The sequence below is a fragment of the Myotis daubentonii genome, chromosome 2, assembly GCF_963259705.1.
Source record: "Myotis daubentonii chromosome 2, mMyoDau2.1, whole genome shotgun sequence".
In the NCBI taxonomy this organism is placed as follows: domain Eukaryota; kingdom Metazoa; phylum Chordata; class Mammalia; order Chiroptera; family Vespertilionidae; genus Myotis; species Myotis daubentonii.
In genome coordinates, this window is record NC_081841.1 from 59,029,455 (window position 1) to 59,051,130 (window position 21,676).

The window sequence follows — 21,676 nt, forward strand, 5'->3', positions numbered from 1 at the left end:
TTTAATGTGCATATAGTTCTGTACCATGAAAACTGCATAGTCTTCTGCTTGATAGATACACCAACATTCATGTAATTCCATGTTACTGGACATTTTGTTTCACCAATACTTAGATATTGTAAACAATGCCTAAAACATCTTTGTACCTCTCTGTCTGGTATAATCAATTTCTTAGGATGGAGCCCTGAAAGTGGAATTGCAGGGTCGAAGAGATAATGAGAATTTTTAAGTCTCTGTGATGTTGTCTTTAAGATATATCTGTTACATCTTGCTTCCAAATCCCCGTGTGTAGCCGGCGCCCAGGCCGCAGCCCTCAGCACAGGTGCAGATGGGCAGGTGCCCCACTCAACACTCCTGCCCAAGCTGTCGGCCTTTAGGCAGTGGAGCAGCTGAGGCACGGCCTGGAACTCAAATATCCTCTTGGCACCACAGGAGCAGTCTGGAATATCCTTTCCTTGAGTTATATTTTTGCCAGAAATCCCAATGGAGGCAATTCCTCTGCCATATCTGAAAATCTCTTCTGGTTCCAGGGCTATTTTCATTTGAAGCTTCTGGAAAATTTTAACTCCTCTGGTTTCATGTTTTGCCGTGGAATCCAATTCTACCTCAAATGCTTCAAAACGCCCCCTATAATCTCGGATTCATCTTTTTTTCTGAAATTTCAGGTGCAATCTCATCTTCTGTTTCCATGATGATGTCAACTAATGGGAAGCTGTGGTCTGGGACTGTGTGGTCCAAATTATCTGTGTGCAAGCCTGTTATGTCCCGATCTCCGGTCTGGTGCTCCTTACTGCTGTAATGCACCTCGTGATTGGATGTTTTGGAGCTTAGCCAGCCGCAAACCTTGCAGAGATGAGCCCCAGAGTTGATCTGGAAGCACAGGATTCATCTTGACTCTGGGAGAGGATCCTCAGGAGGCATCTCATATGAGTAAAAGTCATTTTCCCTGGGTAGCTGATTTCTAAAAACTTGTTGGGGAACTGCTCACTGCACAGCCACCACTCCAGGTGCCACCTCTGCCAAGCCCAGCCCTACCCCCTTGCAGCTGGGGCTGCCATGGTGCCCAGAGTGCACTCCAAAGATGCACCACCCTCGCTGGAAGGCGAAAGTTGGGCATCTGGGATCTTTAGTTTTATTAGGCACTTGGGAAGGATTAAACAAATTTTGGTGTATCTATCTATACAAGGGAACACTACTCATCGATAAAAATGAATAATTATCCATACACTCAACAACATGGATGAATCTCAATGAGTGAAAGATGCAAGCAATAAAACAGTGTCTACCATATTTTTGTATTTATATAAAATTATGTAAACTTCAAACTAAGCTATGGCAACAGAAAGTTACCGCATGAGGGAGGGGCTACAAAGGGCTAGAGGAAAGTTGGAGGTGATCGAAATATGTGTTTTATTGGTGTGGCGATAGTATCAGGGGTGAACCCATATGCAAAATCTCATCAAATTGTACTCTATGTGGAATTTATTGTTCTTTAATTATACCTCAACAACCTTTTGTTTTTATATTTTTATATTATTTGTTAAAACACATGCACCTGCTTTACTTGGTCTTTTCTCACAGCAAAATTTAATTTTTTCATGGGGACTCAAAAGTTAATATTAGTGATTGGTCATCTTGGACTGTATTGAACCCTACCTTGAACTGAGGCATATGGAGGTCATTCTCTGTTTCTGTTATTCTCAAGGCAAATATACGGATCTTCATAAAATGTTTTCATCAAGTCTATTATAGTCCAGAAGCTGCAAGTGTGAAACGGGGATGAAAGCATTATAATTAACTAGTTATTAATAATAGAAAAGGAGCAAAGGGAAGGCCAGATATCATAAGCATGTCATTTGGGCAGCTTCACCGGGAAGCTGCAACTTTATACTCCCCAGGGATCCAACAAAGGGAGATTAGACATGTGCCCAGTAAAGTTGGAATAATACAGGGGAAGATACTTTTTTGTCAGTCACACTTGGGAACAGAGATCACTGGCCAGAATGGGCATAATTACTGCAAGCGCGTGAAGATTTGGAATACTTAATACCCTGAACAAAGATGTTGGCTCTCTTAGTTCCTCTTGGCATGTTTGACTCATGACCCAGGCTTGGCTTCCTGGCGTCCTCCCATGTAGCCCATGGCCATGCAGACCCCCATGTGCAATGGACTAATGGACTGCAACTAGCCAGATGCTGTGCTGGACCCAGCTCCAACATGGAAAGGAAGCTCTGGACACTGGTTCTGATTTTAGCCCTACTGAAACCCCAGCTGCACTTCTATGACTGGACTAAAGGAAATGGGACTTTGGAAACCAGGGGGTGTAATTCCATGGAAATAAAGGTTCCTACTATATTGCATCCTCCTGTGGGAGTCTCAGAAAATTCCTTTTCTGAGGATATCTCAAAGACTCCACCCCCAACAGCAACCAGAATAAACGAGTCATGCTCTTCTCAGCTAATATTGACACATAAAATGAATCTAGGAGGTAATGTAATTGGCATTATTGATTATCTTAACTGTTAGCCTCCATATAGTCACTACCAACATTAAGATACATATTTAAATTAAATTAAATTAAATAGAACATCAATCCAGCCTAACCTCACCTCCCAGTTTACTAAGCCAGGAGCCTAGCTATGAACATAGAATGATTGGAAAATCAAAGGGCCTGAGACATTTAAAAGGTATTGGTGCCCTAGCTGGTCTGGCTCAGTGAATAGAGCGTAGGCCTGCAGACTGAAGGGTCCCCAGTTCGATTCCAGTCAAGGGCACACGCCCGGGTTGCGGGCTCAGTCCCTAGTGGGGGGCATGCAGGAGGAAGCCAATCAGTGATTCTCTCTCATCATTGATGTTTCTATCTTTCTCTCCCTCTCCCTTCTTCTCTGAAATCAATAAAAATATATATTTTTAAAAAGGTATTGGTACTTGTTCTTAGTCAAGCTCCTTTAATAAATAAACCACCTCAGGTACATTGAAGGAGATTTTGTGCCTTTCAGTTTCAATCAAGGGATTATAAAAAATTAAATTCTGGTCACATTGTATCTTAAAGTTGATTATATCTTAAAGTTTATGATATAAATCAATCCTTAGACTCCAAGTGTGAGGATTGGTAAGGACTGACATATATAAAGCAACAAAACAGAAGAGCTTTGACAAGTTATAGAAAAGAAACAAGAGTGAAAATCAGAAAATCATACCAGGACATTTCGCAATGTAAATATTTTAAAATAAGTTCTTATTTTCTCATAAATAAATATTCATTCCATATGAGCAACCCTGATTTTTAGTCAGTTCTCAAAGAATACAGATGGTAGGATATAGTTAACCCAATAATAATTTGGTCAGAGGAGTTTTCACAAACTCACCAAAAGGGATTCCTGCTCCAGCCTTACAGATAATGGACAGGCCACCCAACCTGCACATGGCAAATCCACAACAGCCTAGTTCTTCAAGAAACTCGCTGACATGTACAGTTGCATAAAGAGTTCAAACTACTTCATGTACTTAAAGGATATTAAAAGGTCTTCTTTCAACAATGAATTCAGTCCCACCTATTTACTTTTTGTCAACACTAAGGCTATGGATAATGTATTTATTTTGCAAGCAATATAGCTTTTGCCTAAAATAAACCAGCCTTCACTGTGACCTAATAAATATTGTATTTAAGTATTATCTAACTGTAAAATAATATTTTTACAACACTAATTATGAGAGGTACATTACACCGATTTTTTTAGATTTAAAAAATTGTAAAACATACACTTTCTTTAAAGAGGCAATATTAGAGCCCATCTAAAAACTCAAGAATCCTTAAATGATCAGATCATTAATGACACTATCTTGAAAAAGAAAAAGAGATAAATGGTGTCACAGATAGGCCAAGGACTAGTGCATGAATTTAATGGCGCAAAAATTTCACCAACTTTACAAAACTTATGCATACGAATTTGGTCAGCACTGTCAGTTCAGATAGTTCTTATATTTTATATGATGGCATTTGTTTAGTTTGCTTCAAGTGTTTTATATAACTTATAAAACTTAATCCCAACAAATTCCCCATAATATATAGAGAAACACTATGATTAATTTTTATAGTCAGCAAAGTAAAGTTTAAAAATACCTGGCGCAGCCCACAACATATTTATTTAGTAGCAAAGCTTCAGGTATACAACTTCCAAACCAACAGATTTCAGTTTCCCAAGCATTTTTCTTCAAAGGAAAACATTGCCATATATTGTTAAGATGTATGTAAGGATCAAGGCCTTGGACAAAACTATCACAACCTCTATTCATACACTATTTATCTCTAAAGATCTTGGAACTATTGACAAATTTGCCCTTTTTTGCAGTTAAATGAAGGGACAAGACTCATTTTAAAATACGGAGATTCGAGAAACCAAGATGGCGGCATAGGTTAACGCCCGAGATTGCTGCCCTCGAACAACCACTTCAGAGATATAACTAAAGGACAGAACAGACAGCATCCAGAACCACAGGAAGGCTGGCTGAGTGGAAATTCTACAACTAGGAGGAAAGAGAATATCATACCCAGACTCAGAGGAGGCGCAGTGCTGCAGTGAAATACTGAGGTGCGGAGTGCGCGCGCGGAGCGGGCTGGCGGCGGAGGACGTGGTTGTTGTTTTCAATCAGGAGGGAGTTTCAGACTCTGAGCTCCAGATCCGGGCGAGTCTCTGGGGACCCAGACTCAAACAGGAGAAGCGGGACTTTCTGGCTTCGGTCGGAACTCGAAGGCAGCTATCTCTCCGAGGTTTGCAGCCATTGCTGGGACTCTGAGAGGCAGAGCCCCTGGGGAAGGAACTGAGAGCAGCCATAACTGCTCGCTCTGCCCGCCCTGTAGATCCCCGGGGACCCGCCCCGCCCAAGCCCAGTGCAGAACCATTTGCCGGATAGCCTCAGGCAAAGGCTAGATTAGCACCGCCCTAGAGATCCAGCACAGAAGCTCTCCCACTGCAGACACAGCTGACTCTCATAGCCAGTTAGCCCGGAGGTCAAATCACCCCCCCCCCCCGGTATTGCCGACATCAATCAAGGCTTAAAGGCAACAAGACTGCACACAAAGACCACTTGGGGGTGTACCAAGAAAGCATAAAAAATGCGGAGACAAAGAAACAGGACAAAACTGTCAATGGAGGATATTGAGTTCAGAACCACACTTTTAAGGTCTCTTAAGAACTGTCTAGAAGCCGCCGATAAATGTAGTGAGATCCTCAAGAAATCTAATGAGACCCTCGATGTTGTGATAAAGAACCAACTAGAAATTAAGCATACACTGACTGAAATAAAGAATATTATACAGACACCCAACAGCAGACCAGAGGAGCGCAAGAATCAAGTCAAAGATTCGAAATGCGAAGAAGCAAAAAACACCCAACCGGAAAAGCAAAATGAAAAAAGAATCCGAAAATACGAAGATAGTGTAAGGAGCCTCTGGGACAGCTTCAAGCGCACCAACATCAGAATTATAGGGGTGCCAGAAGATGAGAGAGAGCAAGATATTGAAAACCTATTTGAAGAAATAATGACAGAAAACTTCCCCCACCTGGTGAAAGAATGGACTTACAGGTCCAGGAAGCGTGGAGAACCCCAAACAAAAGGAATCCAAAGAGGACCACACCAAGACACATCATCATTAAAATGCCAAGAGCAAAAGACAAAGAGAGAATCTTAAAACCAGCAAGAGAAAGAAACTCAGTTACCTACAAGGGAATACCCATATGACTGTCATCTGATTTCTCAACAGAAACTTTGCAGGCCAGAAGGGAATGGCAAGAAATATTCAAAGTGATGAATACCAAGAACCTACAACCAAGATTACTTTATCCAGCAAAACTATCATTCAGAACTGAAGGTCAGATAAAGAGCTTCACAGATAAGGAAAAGCTAAAGGAGTTCATCACCACCAAACCAGCATTATATGAAATGTTGAAAGGTATCCTTTAAGAAGAGGAAGAAGAAAAAGGTAAAGATAAAAATTATGAACAACAAATATGCATCTATCAACAAGTGAATCTAAGAATCAAGTGAATAAATAATCTGGTGATCATAATAGAATCAGGGACATAGAAAGGGAATGGACTGACTATTCTTGGGGGGGAAAGGGGTGTGGGAGATGCGAAAAGAGACTGGACAATAATCGTGCACCTATGGATGAGGACAGTGGGTGGGGAGTGAGGGCGGAGGGTGGGGTGGGAGCTGGGAGGATGGGGGGGAAAAAAAGAGGAACAAATGTAATAATCTGAACAATAAAGATTCAATTAAAAAAATATGGAGATTCAAAGTCTATGGAGGCAATCTGTAATTTTGTTCCAATCTGAGGCTTGGCCTGGGAATATCCCTGAGAGTCCTAAGGCTTGAAATAGCAACCTCTGCAGCTGTAGCTGGAACTGGGAGCACAGCGGTGGGGCTACTAGGTAATAAGTGTTGGCTGATAAGTGTCTTCTGTTAACAACACAAGGTAGTCCACACAATCCCTTTAAGAATCAGTTAATTTATGTCAGCTTTCTACTAGTAATTAGTGTAATCTAAACAAGCATATTTTTAATCCTCACCTGAGGATGTTTTCATTGATTTTTAGAGAGAGAGGAAGGGAGAGAGAAAAATAGTGAGAGAGAGAGAGAGATAGAGACATTGAGGGGAAAGAGAAACATCTATCAGTTGTCACCTTTAATCACCCCTAATTGGGGATCAAACGCTGACCAGGAGTCGAAGGTGCAACCTTTTAGTGTATAGAATGATGCTAAAACAACTGAAGCCACCCAGCTAAGACTAAACAAATGTTTTTAATATGTCTATTTTTAAATTAGCACTTTCTCTTTTCACTGAAATTCAGGTATAAAAATTTGCTTACGATTTTTTTACCTTATTAAAACTAGGTATAGTTTTTACTAACATCTAAAGAAGAAACCTATATAGAATTTTTAAAAATATCCAATAATACAAAAACTGATATAAAACTTAAGAGGATAATATATTATTCTGGGGTGACGAGCATGTTAGACAGAATTAAACATTAGGAAAGAAGTTAATCTGCCATTATTTTGAACTATTTTAATTTTTTTCCTTTGGAATAGTTTCTGTATTTCTAGGGTTTGAGCAAGTTTGTTCCATATACAAACTTAAACATATCACTAAGTTTTTATATCTCACGTCAAGTGAGGAAATGGGTAGCTATTTGGGATACCATTGTAATTAGCTAGCTATTAATAATAGGAAAGGAGCAAAGCAAAGGCCAGGCATTTTAGGCATGTCATTTGGGCAGCTTCACCAGGAAACTACTTTACACTCCCCGGGGGTCCAACAAAGGGAAGAGGGAAGACAGATGCATGCTCAGTGAACTTGGGGGGACTAGGAAGGTGCTTGCTGTCAATCACACCTAAGAATGGCCAGAACAGCATGCCCACTGCAAGCATGCAAACATTTGGGAATACACAATCCCCTAAATAAAGGCGTTTACTCACTTGGGCTCTTGGGACTTAATTCCCTGAACTAAGAAGTTTGCTCTCTTGGTTCTCTTGGGATTCCTGTGGCGCAGAGCTTTCGGGATTCTTTTGCTCCTGCTTCCCTGCATTCACCCACATGGCCCATGCTCATGGGCACCTCACACACAATGGACTGATGGGCTGCAACTAGCCTGATGCTGAACTGGACCGGCTCCAACACAGAAAGAAAGCTCTGGACCCTGGTTTTGCTTCTACCTTTAAGAAACCCCAGCTACACGCCTTTTATGATTGGACTAAGGGAAATGGGACTTTGGAAACCCAGGGGTATAATTCCCCGGAAATAAAGCTTTCTACCATATCTCATCCTCCCCGGGTGCCTCTGGAAGTGCTTATTCCAGTGGTACCCCAAGAACCCCACTCCCCGGAGGCCCATTTTTCTCCAATAACAGTTGCAGAGGGCAGCTGGCTTGCTTTGGCCTCATTGAATATTGCAGATATAATCTTGTGAATTTAGATTCATTAAAATTAATAATGGAAGGATAGGACCAGAAAAAAACTGCACTTTTAATTTTTACTACAATTAGCTTTTAATGTAAGCTAAAATAATATTTCAGATTATTTTTTTTAGAAAGTCCTGCCAGTCTCATGTTTAAAACATCAACTTGTTATTATCTAGATAATTTAAATTGTTTCTTAAGGAAGGAGTTGGGGAGAGAAAGAAGAGTTAATATTTTGCACAAAGCAGTTGTCAATTATCAAAGATGTCTGTCTGTTGATGTTGTACTGAAAATATCAAAGTTCATGCTAAGTGTATGTATATGAATGTTTTTCTCTGGAACTGTAATTTTCACGTGTAAGGATAAATTTCCCAATTTAGCATATAATTTGACTAGATTAAAATTGTGTCTCTCCAAAGCGTGTGTGTGCCTGTGTGTGTGTGTGTGTGTGTGTGTGTGTGTGTGCGCACTTCCCTCAGGATCATTCCAAGGCTGTGCAGGAATGAGATTTTTCTTCTGACTCTCACATTTTAAAATAGCTCACATAAATTAGGCAGGAACTGCCAACTTTTTTTGGTTTATAATTCTCTCTTTGTGCTAATGCTGGTAGAGGGGCATGAGGGAAATGGAGCCATGGGAAAACAATAGGTCCTTTCTTATCTTATTTATCATTCTACATAAACTAGAAGAAAGACAAGAGAGGGAGAAAGAAGGGAGTGGGAAGGGGTGGGGAGGGAGAGAGAGAGAGAGAGAGAGAGAGAGAGAGAGAGAGAGAGCTTTTCACTAACAGCACCTGAGAAAACACCAGAAAACACCGACTGAATTGAATTTTTTCATCCCTCTGGCAAACCTGCATGTGCTCTTTGTTTTGGTTAGCCTCAGACAGGAGTTTTTTGTCTGTGCTCACTAGCCACCTCAGCTCTGACAATTTCAAATTAGGTCCCTATTTATAATTCAAGGTATGTGTGAAAAACAAACGGAGGAGGTTTCTCTAAGGTAAAGACATTTAGTAAAAAAGAGACAAGGATGCCTTTCTTGAATAAAGTGACATTTTTAGTTATTTTTCTAAGTCTATTTCCCTTGAGGCACCCTTGGGTCACCAGTGACGAAGAACTAAAAGAATCCTAAACATCCCCTGTGGGTCCCTATTGAGTCCCCAGATGTATTTTTTTTCAAGTGGTTTGTTACTTGTAGGAAGGGTGAACATCTTAATCATTCAATAACTCCTCAAGTTTTACCCAAATGAAGTGTCAAAGAAATAATTTCCCCTTACTTTAATCTTATGTAGCTTGCATTTGATTATACATTTTACCAAAGATTGATTGCTCAACTTCAGGTTTAATTTTAAGATTTAAGTGACTGGCTTTTTACCTTACTCTCTTGTATGGCCTGCTTTCTCTACCCCTTGCGACACTAATGAGTCTTAAGGGATATGCCTTTCTCCCCTTTGTTTTTAGGTGCCCCGCTACTGAGGCCTATGGGACCCATACTCTCATAACGGGATACAAACCTGTCATAAGACACAAACTCCAGACATATAAATATGGTAGACTTTTGCTAAAAGTCAGATTTGTACCTTCAGTCTACATGGACTTTATAGCACAAATAGAACCCATTTTTTCCTGTTTTAAAATAAGAAATTGTAGTCTCTTGAGTTGTAGCGTCTCTGTAAGAACAACAGAAGGAACACTCAGCTAATGTCAGTGTCCATATGCTTCATTAAAGTGACCAGATGTCCTCCATTTGTCAAGAGGGACAGAGGTTTTTTTTTCTCATTTCTGCTTATTTCCTCTAAAAAGTCTATCATGGATACATTTGCTGGCTCTCCTCCCAACTCTTAGTCATTCAGGCCTTGCTCTAAGAACACAATAATTGATAACCTAGTGCTTTGCGCTTTGGGACTTGAGGAAATTAAAAATTTTGTTGCTCCTTTGTGGGTTCTGTCGTTTATTGTGTAAAAACGTATATCAGAATTCTCATCCTGCCTATGTAGTCATATAAAGTAAATTAATAATTTAAAGCAGGCAAGATCCTGTTTCTGGGTGAAGTGTGCGCGCGCGCGCGCGCGTGTGTGTGTGTGTGTGTGTGTGTGTGTGTGTGTGTGTGTGTGTGGCGGGGGGGGCCGGGGGCGGGGGGTGTCCTCTTCCCCACTGGATGCTGCTGCTGGGGGTGAAGTCCTTGCATATTCCGAGAAAAGGAATTTTCTGAGACTCGCACGGAAGGATGGGATATGGTAGAAAGCTCTATTTCTGTGGAATTACACTCCCGGGTTTCCAAAGCCCCATTTCCCTTAGTCCAGTCACAGAAGCGTAGCAGTAGGGCTAAAATCAGAGCCAGTGTACAGCGTTTTCTTTCCATATTGGAGTAGGGTCCAGTGCAGCATTAGGCTAGCTGCAGTCCATTAGTACATTGTGTATGGGCCACACAAGTGAATTCAAGGAAGCAGGAGCGAAAGGGCCCCGCAGATGAGGAGTGAAGCACAATGCTCCAAGAGGAACTAGACAGTGGACTTCTTTGCTCAGGGGAATATAAACTCCAAATTTCTGCAAGTGGCCACACTCATCCTGGCCAACCATCTCTGTCCACGGGTATGATTGACAGACAAGTACCGTCCCTATGTCATCCCAACTTTACTGAGTATGTGTCTATTTGCCCTTTGTTGGATTCCTCCCCCAGTGTTTTGCAGGGAACATTCCTATAATGTCTGGCCTTGCCTTTGTTCATTTCCTATTATTAAAAACTTAATTACAATGGTATCACACCAACACACATTTTAAATCTTTTAAGTACTGAATTAAATAATAAAATGTGATCTCTTTACATAACTACTGTCAGGAAAAAATTGTCCGAGATTTGGAAATGGGAGAAAGAGACTACTGGATGTCTTTCAGATGAGGGCTGGGAGTTGTCTGTTGGACTCTTTAATGATTATCAGAGCCTTAAGGGGTGTGCCCTTTGAGTAATTTTGTATTGATTAGGTCAGGTATTTGTAAACATTTTAGTCTCAGAATCTTATAATGTTCTTAAAAATTGAGGACCCATGAAAAGTTTAATTTATATGGGTTTTATCTATTGATATTTAGCATATACATTAAAACTAAGAAATTAAAATGTATATTTGTTCATTTATTTTTAATACCAATAATAAATCAATCACCTTTTAACATAGGCACCTGCTTATTTTTAACAAAATGATTATATTTTTTCAAAATAAAATGCTTAGAGGAAGAGCAACATTATTTTACAATTTTGCAAATTTCATTAATGTTTGGCTTGATAGAAGACAGCTGGATTCTCTTGTCTGCTCCCGCTTTCAATTAATTTCAGTTCTTTTAGTTGGAGTACATTAAAAAAAAATCTAACCGCACACAGAGATATAGTTAGAACAGAAAGGAATATTAAAGAGCCCTTTAATATAACTTTGCGTGTTCTTTATATTACGCCTTGGTTGACAAATGGTAGTTTCTTGAAGGTTACTGGCAATGTGGAATCTGGAAATATACCAATGAACTTTTCAAAGCATTCCTTTTAAATGTATCTATCTTGTACTTTAAATGGATCATTTATGTATGTTTGATAATATAACATTGTGCATTGGTCATTTAGAAAACAATGGTTTGTGGATATAAGCACATTTTCTAAATGTTGACACATGTGACTTCCAATATTTTAAAAAATCAAATTTCTTCATATTACTATCAATCTCAGCAGCCATTTTTTCAAATTATATGATCGAAGCGAAACACATATTTATTGTTGTTTAGAGAATAAGTGTAAAATGAACATGCCATTGATACCAGTGTAATTAGCTAGTTATTATTAATAGGAAAGGAGCAAAGGGAAGGCCAGACATTATAGGCATATCGTTTGGGCAGCTTCACCAGGAAGCTGCAATTTCACGGTCCCTAGGGAACCACCAACCCATTCCCCCACCCCCCAGATCACAAGGGGAAGGTGTCCAACAAAGGAGAAATAGACACACGTGCAGTGAAATTGAAGTGACTAGGGAAGGTGTCTGCTAGTCACACCTGAGAACAGAGATCACTGGCCAGGATCAGCATGGCCACTGCAAGCCCATGAACATTTGGTAACACATAATCCCCTAAACAAAGAAATTCTCTTATTGCTCTTGGCTCTTGGCTCATGGCGCTCTCTCATTCACGCTTCCTTGCGGACCCACATGCAATGTACTGATGGACTGCTAAGCTAGCCTGAGGCTGCACTGGACACTGCTCCAATATGGAATGGAAACTCTGGCACTGACTCTGATTCTAGCCTTATTGAATCCACAGCTACACTTCTTCATTGGCAGGAAAAGGGGGAATGGGATCTTGGAAACTCAGGGATGTAATTCCACAGAAATAAAGCTTTCTACAGCATTTCATCCTCCTGTGTGAGCCTCAGAAAATGCTTTTACTCAGGATATTGCTAGGATTGCACTCCCGCTAGCAACATGTGGGGACAAGGGCCTCTCCCTACTGGTTAACACCATTAGACCCAGGGAACCCACTAAAATATATATATTTTAAAGGGATGATTGCCCAAGTATGTAAAACTATAAGCACAAAGGTATTCATCACAGTATTGTTTATAATAGAGATTGGAAATAACCTAACAGATTTTCCTTAATAGATAACTTGTTAAATAAAGTGTGTGAATACAAAGAAAACAACAAAAAAACCCAGATTATTTTATACCCACAAAATACTGTATGTGTGTGTGTGTGTTTAATGTCAAAAAGTGATCACCCCAGTATGTCTAGTTTCCATCTGACATTATACATAGTTATTACAGTATTATTAACTATATTTCCTATACTGGACTTTACATCTCCATGACTATTTTTATAACTGGCAATTTGTTCTTATTAATCCCTTTTACCTTTTTTCACCTATCCTCCCACTTCTACCTACTGTCTAGTGACCATCACTTTGTCTCTGTATCCATGAATTTGTTTCTGTTTTGTTTGTTCATTTATTTAGTTACTTATTAGATTCCACATATAAATGAAATCATATGGTATGGTATTTGTAACTGACTTATTTCACTTAGTATAGCACCTTCTAGTCCCATCCATGTTGTTGCAAATAGCAAGATTTCACTCTTTTGAATAGCTGAGTAATATTCCATTGTATATACATATTCCACATGTTCTTTATCCACTTGTCTATTGGTAGACACTGAGATTGCTTTCATATCTTGGCTATTGTAAGCAATGCTGCAATGAACATAGAGAGGCAGGATAGAAACTCTTAGGGAAAGCTGCTGACAAGTGGAATGAGGAAGTCGAAGTGGATATCACAGGCCAATAAGCTGCTAGGTCCCCTCACTACAGTCTTCACCTTCAGGCGTGATCAAAGGGAAACAGTCAATGACAGGAAGTTCCTGTGGTAGTAGCAGAAGGCAACAACGAGAACTGACTAAAACTACATCAATCCAAGGTAGAGGAAAAGTGACCAGAGAATAGCCCCAAAGCTCATTATGTCATCATTGTAATGAAAACTGACACCACAAGTAGAAGGGGGATGAGGGGAATGAACGCTATGACACTTCTGGAAGGCACCCTATTAGAAACAAAACCCTCTCCTAACCAAAGTCAGAATTTGGAACCACATAAAATCCCCAAAACTGAATGACAGTGACACACAACTCAGTCCCTAGTTCACTACGTCCACTCAGATGTGTACTTTCACTTATTTCAAGTGGGGTGCTGTGAGACTTGCAGCCAGGGGGGCCAGACAGCAGCCAGTCCTGGTTTCACCCCTGATCCTGTCTCCAAGAACCCTCTCTTTCTCTACCTAAATAGAAATTGCTTTAGCTCGCACTTCGACTCATTCATGAATTCTTTCTTGTGTGAGTCAAGAGGCTGGAGGTCCAACCATGCCAGGGCAGGGCAGCCAAGACTCAGAACTAGCCAAGTAATAACTAAAAAAGAATAATTTTAACCAACTATTTTACATTATAAAGAAATATATTAATAATTGTGAGTATACTAGAAATATTCATGTATGCCATTGTATACATTTTCCATTCATAGAACAGAAGAAATATTCAATAGTTGTATGTCTTTTCTTAAAGGATGGCATACATATACATTTCTTGTAAAACTATTGAAAATTATTTTAAAATATATTTCCTAAGTACACTTAAAGAGGTTTTTTTTAAATAGTTTTTCTTTATATTCAATTTAAGTTTCTGAGCACTCAAGAGCAGCCATAAGAGAATTTAAAAATCACTAAAATGATGATTCAGCAGAACTGGGCTCTCAGAGCTAATAGCTAGAAAAGTATCTCATGAGTAAAACTAAACTGCTGATATACAGGATCTCTGAGTCCTCTAAATTCATAATAAAAGAGAAATTTCTATTCTTTTAAAGAATTACCTTTCTTTTTCTTTTTTTTTAAAGTAAAATCATGTAACCCCAAATTGATTGAGATAGAATAATATGTATATTTTAATATATTTTTATTTTCTAAAAATAAGCAAAGGGTCTATATTGAATTTCTAATTTAAAAAAAATTTCATGGTATTGTATAATGTGTTTTTGAAGCCAAAACTGAAATGTTTTAGAAGCCAAACCCAGTGTAGAAGATTGGTATTATTATTGCATCCACAGAAGTCATGGTTTCTTATTTGGCTGTATACCAATACAGGAAGAGAAAGACAAAACAAAAGATTTAAAACATTTAAAAAGCCAACCTGAAAATAATTTTTATCTTAATCATAACTTTTCATCTTAATGGTAAATAATTTTCATCTTAATGATGAAGTAATTTTCACTATCCAAGAATCTTTCTATATCTCAGTTGTAAAAAAAACAAAACAGTTTTACTGTTTCCAGACAATGTCTGGCTTATTTTTCATGTATTCCCATTTTGCTACCATGTTTAATGATAATTAAAGAAAATTTAAATAGATCTCTCACTAAAAACAAATAGGCAAACAGCAGCAAAAAGAACAATAAAATATTTGTCTCTCACTAAAACCAATAAAATATTGTTTTAATTTCTTGGCAACTATGGTAATGTTTTTGTTGTTGTTTAAATCATATGCACCTAGGTGTTACTGGATAGGAGGTCCTGGCTGCTAATGGGGGTGGGGTGGATTTTTTCTGATATTCCAAGAAATAAGAATTTTTAAGACTTGCATGGGAGGATGAGGTAGTGTAGAAAGATTTATTTCTCTGGAATCAAACCCCTGAGTTTCCAAAGTCCCATGTCCCTCAGTTCCACCAAGAAAGAAGTCCTATTTTTGCCTTTAGCAGGGCTAAAATCAGAGCAGTGTCCCGTTTCCTTTCCATGGCTGCACAGTCCAATACAGCGTCAGGCTACCTTAATTTGGGTTTCCTGCTGCAGTCCATCAATCTGTTGTGGGCCATGTGGGCGGATGAAAGGAAGCCAGAGCAAAAGAGCCCCATGAGTCAAGAGTCACAAGAGAAAGAGAACTTCTTTGTTTAAGAGATTAGTATTCCCAATTTTGTGTGTGCTTGCAGTGGCCATACTCATTTTGAGCAATCATCTCTGTTCCCAGGTTTGACTGACAAGCAACTATCTTTCCTATGTTACCCCCACTTTATTGGGCATGTGTCTCTCTTCCCTTTGTTTGGCCCCTCCCCCCAGGGTTTTGCAGGGAATAAGCTAGTGGTTCCTTGGGAAATGCAAAGTTGCAACTTCCTGGTGAAGCTGCCCAAATGATGCCAAAATGTCTGGCTTTCCTCTTTGCTTCTTTTCTGTTATTAATAATTAGCTGATTACAACAGTATCATAGGGAGGATTTAAAGTGCTGTAAATTTGGGAGGAAAATTCACAGAATTTGCGGTTTGGGTTCATGTGGATTCACCCAGTCTAGTTTTATTTAAGTTAGGTTTCAAATGAATCCAAAATTTCTAAACAAGGCCTGATATTGCTGCCAATATTTGCATGAGTGTAAACTATTATTATCCCTAATGATAACAAAAGCAAGCATTATGCATTTCTAAGTACTCATTGCACAGAAAATGCTTAATGGCATTTTCAATTTTTGAAGGAGCTGCTTTTATGGTATATGAATTAGAACATACTGAACTAAAAAGTTGATTTTATAAAATTTTAGCATTAGTAAGATGGAAACAAAAAATTTAGGCCCATTGAAAAAACATGATCACTTATTAGGGACAAATGAAAAAGTATACATTTTTATCATGTGTTAAATCATACATGTTTTTATATGCCCTAAAACAATCTGAATACTATTGAAGAAATTATTTTTCTAAGAAGTGCTTTGTTTGATATTAATGCATGTACATTGGAAAATGTTTTCTTTCTTTCCAGCACATTTGTTTATATGTTTTAACTAGAGGCCCAGTGCACAAAAATTCACGCGCTCAGGGGTGGGAGGAGTCCATCAGCCTGGCTTGTGGCTGAGCTGAGCTCCCCCTGTGGGAGTGCACTGACCACCAGGGGGCAGCGCCTGCATTGAGCATCTGCTCTCTGGTGGTCAGTGCACTTTATAATGACCAGTCATTCCTGGGTTCTGCCCTTAAGGTCAATTTGCATATTATCTTTTTGTTATATAGGATAGCAAATTACTTGCTTTCCAGACATATCTCTAATAATGTCTTGCTAAAGAAAAGTGTAGGCAAACTATATAGAGTATGATGGTATGAAGGGTGAAGGGAGTTTTCACAATGAATTAATTATATTTATGTAGTACTTTTATTTACAAAGTTATTTACATACAGTGTTTCATTGCTCATTAAAACAACTCCACTGTGCAAATATTATCTACAGTGATCAGATGATGACACTGCGGCCCAGAGAGATACACAATTCCTAGTTATCTGGTGAATTTAAAAAAAGTGTCCACCTCTCTGACCTCCTATCGAATGTTCTTTTCACTACCACCTGAGGGAGGGGATCATTAACTCAAATACTGAAGGCTATCATGCTGACATGAATCCTTGATCATAATTGACCTAAATTATTCTGATTTACAAGGGTTTAAATTAAAATCCAACAAATAATTGCTCAATTTCACTTTATGCTGACTACAGAGACCTGGCCTTAGAGGGCCTGGAAAGGAAAATCTATTACTCAGAAAATAAAGAAAAGCTTTTATTGAATTGAATTAAAGTGATTCATTTATTTTTTTTTTTTCTCCTTTAAAGATCTTTTCATTGATTGTTATTTTTAAAAATCCCTTAGGAAATTCTTTATAAATGACTAAGGTTGATTTTGTGATAAAACTAAGTTCTGCTACTTAACTTTTTTCCTCCCTGGGAGTGCTTGGAACTTTTTCCCTCTTCACATCTACTTTTACTTCATCTATACGTCCCCAAGTAGCTTTTTTTTCATTCTTTCTACCCTTTAATCTCTTTTCTGCTCACCTTAGGTGAGCTTACTGCAAAGATCCATTTGTTGTAGGGTATTTAAGAGTAAAAATTTAAAGAACAGAGTAATGTATTTAATATTCATCCACTATTGATTCTGCCTTTATAAGCATATATTGAGCTGAAATATTTTTTATTATAGTCAAATTTTTAATCAGTGTCTCATGCTGTTGAACAAAATCTTTTGAGATTTTACTTAGTGTAGGGGGTCTGCCCTAAGTACTGGGAATTAAAAGATGATTGGGACCCAGTCTTTGATCTTGAGAAGCCTTGAGTTGAGTAAAATTTTCTAGGTTAGTATGTTGGCATGCTTATTTTTGGCCTATTTTCAGATTATTACCACAATTTTTAATAGGTCTTTGATTTAGCCATGACTCTGTGACTGACACTCCACACATGGGCATTTCATTGGTTATATTACATTGGAAGGGAAAGGATGGGTTAGATGGATAGACCACTAGGCCTTTGTGGGCAATAAAAACCAACTTAACAAAGAATGGGTTGCTTACACAGACTCAGTATTGTCAAGCATGGAAAAGTTAGAATTTGAAGAACCATAGTTAATTATGTATTAAAGAAAAATTACAACTCATTTTCTGACATTCCGTCTGACTGATTTAATTCCATTTTTTTCATTTTTTAAAAACTGGTTTGAATTTCCTAGCTGCTATCACTACAAAACCTGTGTCTTGTTAGTTCAGAGGGATAATACTTTGAAGAGATTTTTATAAATCATTTCAGACACATATCAATACTAAGGTTTTTTCATAATCATAATTCAGTTTTTAGATTAGTTGATTAAATATTGTCTAGCTGTGAAGTAGGATTTTTTCCAAGATTTCCAAATGGTTACTAAAAACAGTGAAACCCTATATTTTATTGGCAAAGAGCTATAAGGATTTGTCCCTTCATCAAGAATTGCTAAATGCTTTAGTGTATAAATTGTTTATACGTTTACTACGCCCTCCACCCAAATCTGTTCCACTTGAGTGTGAGTGCAGGTTCTTTGCTTATGGTCTCCTAGGCAGTACAGGCAGCTACAGCTCACATGTGACTGAAGCCAAGATGAGATGAGAGTGTGATCTGATCACGAATGGAAATGTTTAAACATTGTCGGCATGGATCCACTCAAAGTTACTGGGTTTCCACTTGAGATGGAGCCTAGAAATGTATTTTAAATGACATTCCATCTTCCCTTCTGCTTGTCTCTGAAAACCCTTGCCTGTCTCTTGTAGCCGATGTGACATATAAACTCCTCCAGGAGGACAGGCAGACAAGCACAGGGTTTGGTTCCCAGCCAGCTTTGTTCCAACAGTTGTACGAGTGCCACATTCATGAAGCGAATGCTCACTTTCTGGCCCCACTACAGTATTCCAAGTTTTCTTTCCAGATGGCTGTGCAGCGTCAGCTCCACCAGCAGGCTCTAGTCTTTATCTACCCAACAAAAGACACATCTGCTTGACCGTGGAATATTAGCATAGCATTTCTCATCACAATACCAAGAATCATGCAACTGGAGATAAACATGTAAAAGACAATCTTGTGAAGTTAATAGTGGCATGGAATTGTTTTTTCTTGGCCACCCAGCCTAAGAAATGATATGTCCTATCTTTAATGTCAGGAGGATACATTCTTTCATTTAAACATTCAATCAGTTATTAAAAAATCATTTGCTGAGAACCATTCTCTGTGCTAGTTGCTGGAGATTTGGAAACAAATGAGGCATGTTTCATTTCTATAGGCCATCCCATATAATAAAAGCCTAATATGCTAAGTGTCTGGTTGTCTGGTTGTGCATTCAACCAATTAAAGCATAATATGCTAATGATATGTTAAGGCTGCTCAACCACTAGCTATGACATGCACTGACCACCAGGGAACAGACAGACAACTGGTTGACCAGTCACTATGACTTGCACTGACCAGGCGGCAGATGCTCTGACCAGTAGGTTAGCTTGCTGCTGAGATCCAGCCAATTGGGACTGAGCGAGATGGGCCGGACATGCCCTGGAGCCTTCCCACAGTCCCTCCCTGGCTGGCCAACCTCTCGCATCCCTCCCTGGCCCTGATCGTGCACTGGTGGGGTCCCTTGGCCTGGCCTGCGCCCTCTCACGAACTGAGACTCCTTGGGGGATATCGGAGAGCCGGTTTTGGCCTAATCCCACAGGCCAGGCCAAGGGACCCCACTGGTGCACGAATTCATGCACCAGGCCACTAGTAGACTTATAAAGAAGTATGAGACAGATTGAGGAGGACATGCCTGAAGGTAACAGAAGAGGCAGAGTAAACAACATTGCTCTGGGGAGGGAAAACTGTAGAAGCAGGGAAGGCTCCACAGAGGAAAGGCCTTCTGCTGAGCACTTGCTGGTTTTGACTGATTGATTTGTTTCTGTTTCTTATTGTCTCCCAAAGTGAAGGAAATACCTTACTCAACTTAACATTCATAATTTAACTTAATGCAAATGACCTATTTTAATCCCCACAATAAATGCCTGGTATGTGTGTGATTCCTTTTTACATATGAGAAAGCTGACCCTCAGAGATTAAGTGACTTACTCAAGGTCACATAGCTGGTAATTGGAGAGACTGGAGCTAAAAATACTCTCCTGGCACCGATTCTCCTGCTTTTTTTCACCAACATGCCGTCTCTACTTAATGGAATTTTGGCTTCATAGCCATAATATTTTGTGACTTAAAGTCAGCTCACAACTGATTATCCAATTTGATTTTGGTTGACCCAAATGCTAAAGAATTTCTCCCTGTTTTTGTTTTTTTTTTTAATGTAAGTATTAAAAGAACAAAGAAAATTACAGAAATAATGTTTATTGTGTAATTATTAAACACCAGGCATGGTATTTGTACTTGAGAAATTTAACTCACAATAATTTTATAATATGGCACTTTGTTTCCATTTTATAGATAAGCAACCGAATCTTGGAGTAATGAAGTAACTTGCCCAAAGTTGCACGCTATGTATAGAGAAGAGCTTGGATTTAGTCCCAGTCGTCTGATTCCAGAACTCAGAGACTTCACCACTGATGAGACACAGCGTTAGTCCATTCTGATAGCTCAAGAATTAATGAAATAAATGGCCCATGCTATCTTTCTAGACTTTTAAAAATATAAGATTATTCTACTGTATAAACCTGAATGGAATGTAGAAAAGATGTGGCATTGGGAAACCTATACTATGCTTTTTTCCCCATTCATCACTTTATATCTGTTTTAAAGCATAAGATGTCGCAATAGCTTCAGATTTATGCATAACACATTTGCATATTAGTGATGGCTTTTAGACAGCAAAGCAAGTGTACGTAGTGTGTGCTGAATGCTCCCGCATCCATCTCTTCCTTTCACATTGTCCAATAAGTGCTTTCCCAAAAATATAGTGGTGATACCTTGTTACTATCACTTTGGCTCACCTTCTAGATTTGGCCAAGAACTAAAAGAATCTGTCGTTTCAACTTTTCAAATTTGTTTGTATTTCTCTGTCTTCAAAGGGCTTCTGGATTTTTCTCTGCAGAGCATGTAGGAAAAAGAGGAGAAAAGTTGGGAGAAAGAAGAAAAGAGACAATATAAATTCCTGGAGTCTGAGAATCAGGGTGCCTTCTTTTGATTCATGACTCTAAACTGGGCTCTGTAGATGCTAAATTAGAGTGTGGTCATCTAGTAGACTTAGAGATGTCTGGATTCTCAGAGGACATTGTGGTTAGTGTGGTATTTTACACAATATTAGAAACTAGTGATGAAAAGAACTTGTGGATGAGTCAGCCATTTAGTGCAGCAAATGCTCTGGTACTTGTTCATTAAGTAAAACAGCAACAACAAACAAACAAAAGTAAATAAAATATAAACACCCACTATGACACTTAGAATGGACTTACAGAATATCTGTTTAAATTTTTAAATATATATATATACTAGAGGCCTGCACATGAAATTTGTGCACAGGTAGGGTCCCTAGGCTGGCCGCTGCCACTGGTCGCCCTCTGTGTGTGGGACAACCAGCAGGCAATTGGGGCTCCGGTGCTGCCCGCGTCCGCAGCCACCCACCTCCAGTTCCCCATTCCCCATCAGACATTCGGAGTCTGCCGCCCGGAGGGAGGAACTGAGAGGTTGGTAGCTCCTGCATTGCGCGTTTGCCCCTGGTGGTCAGTGCACGTCACAGCCGACTGGTCTTTCTGCCATCCGGTTGATTTGCATATTACACTTTTATATATATATATATATATATATATATATATATATATATATATATATAAGATTCTTGAACCAATTTCTAGATTGTTTATGCTTTAGTCATGTGATAAGGTCAGGGATCTAACTGTATTTGAAAAAACTAAATAGGC

At 39.0% G+C, this 21,676-nt stretch overlaps 1 pseudogene; it reads right to left on the reverse strand.

Moving 5' to 3' along the window:
* Window positions 1–247: 247 nt before the first annotated feature.
* On the reverse strand, window positions 248–21,459 carry LOC132226564 (programmed cell death protein 2-like; annotated as a pseudogene).
* Between the last annotated feature and the right edge of the window lie 217 nt (window positions 21,460–21,676).